The sequence below is a fragment of the Ovis canadensis genome, chromosome 7, assembly GCF_042477335.2.
Source record: "Ovis canadensis isolate MfBH-ARS-UI-01 breed Bighorn chromosome 7, ARS-UI_OviCan_v2, whole genome shotgun sequence".
NCBI classification, from domain to species: Eukaryota; Metazoa; Chordata; class Mammalia; order Artiodactyla; family Bovidae; genus Ovis; species Ovis canadensis.
Genome location: NC_091251.1, coordinates 76,828,457 through 76,830,082, shown reverse-complemented (window position 1 = coordinate 76,830,082; position 1,626 = coordinate 76,828,457). Strand labels below are relative to the sequence as shown.

Sequence of the window (1,626 nt, the reverse complement as noted above, 5' to 3'; positions counted from 1 at the left end):
CCAGACCTTTTCCCTTTTCCCTTGCTGCCCATTCCCTTCCACCCCCATCCCAAATATTTAGAGCTCTTTTTTATGAAGATAGTACTTAAGGTTAGGAGGAAAAAGGCTCCTTGCTTATTTTTACTAGAGAGAAAGCTTCGGTTCCAATAGCCTCAATTTCATCCTCTGAAAGTCGATCTCCAGAGTTCTTGTATTTTTCTTTTTTAACAGTGTTAACTCCATTTCCCTACTTCCAAAGATGCTCTGGCTTCTCTAAACTGCTCATTGTTTGTGCAAAAGTAATTGAGGTTTCACACCATGAATTTTAAATCATTATAACTAGGCTCAAATGCATCTTTATTAATTGAAATAGGAACCATTACAATCAACACATTTTTGCCAACAAGAAATAAGTTTATTTCTGTAGTGTAAAAATCTGTTCTTTGGGATTCCATGAACTCTTGGAAAGCATTTTCTGCCTCCTGCTGGTTGTGGAAGTGTTTTCCCTGCAAAAAGTCATCAAGATGCTTGACGAAGTGGTAGTTCATTGGCATTAAGTCAGGTGAAACTGGCAGATGAGGCAAAACTTGGTAGCCCAATTCATCCAAGTTTTAAAGTGTTGGTTGTGGGACATGCAGTCAGGCGTTGTTGTGGAGAAAAATTGGGCCCTTTCTGTGGATCATTGCCAGCTGCAGGCATTGCAGTTTTTGGTGCATGTTATCAATTTGCTGAGCATACCTCTCAGATGTAATGGTTTTGCTGGAATTCAAAAAGCTGTCGTGAATCAGACCAGCAGCAGACCACCACACAGTGACCAGGATCCCTTTTTTGGTGTAAGTTTCGCTTTGGGAAGTGCTTTGAGGCTTCTTCTAGGTCCAACCACTGAGTTGGTTGTCATAAAATCCACATTTTGTTACGTGTCACAATCCGATTGAAAAATGGTTTGTTGTTGTTTCGTAGAATAAGAGAACATGACACTTCAAAATGAAGATTTTTTTTTTCTTCCAGTCAGCTCATGAGGCACCCACCTATCGAGCGTTTTCACCTTTCCAATTTGCTTCAAATGCTGAACGACTATAGAATGGTCAATGTTGTATTCTTCAGCAAATTCTTGTGTGACTGTTAACAGAATCAACTTTGATGATGACTTTTAGCTGGTCATTGTCAACTTCCCAAGGCGAGCTACTGCACTCCTCGTCTTCAAAGCTCTTGTCTCCTTTGCCAAACTTCTTGAACCACCACTGCACTGGACGTTCGTTGTCAGTTCCTGGACCAAATGCATTGTTGATATTGACAGTTGTCTCTGCTGTTTTACGACCCATTTTGAATTCGAATAAGAAAACTGCCCGGATTTTCTTTTTGTTTAATACCATTTCCATAGCCTAAAATACATACAAAAAAAATAGCAAGTAATAAATCATTAGCAAAAAAAAAACAAAGTGGGAAGTGCACATTAAAATGATGTATAACATAGCCATACTTATTTAAGAATGTATTCCAGTGTCAAATAGCAAATTTCAAAATTGCAAAAACCACGATTATGAATACATTTGCACCAACCTAATGTCTTCTCTACATTGTCTTTTCCTCCTTGTTGGAATAGCAGGTTCTTGAGTCAGACTCAGTTCAGTTCGGTTCAGTCGCTCG

The 1,626-nt window shown here is 39.0% G+C and overlaps 1 pseudogene; it reads right to left on the bottom strand.

The window, feature by feature from the left end:
• Nucleotides 1-339: 339 nt before the first annotated feature.
• LOC138444181 (histone-lysine N-methyltransferase SETMAR-like) lies at nt 340-1,358 on the bottom strand (annotated as a pseudogene).
• Between the last annotated feature and the right edge of the window lie 268 nt (nt 1,359-1,626).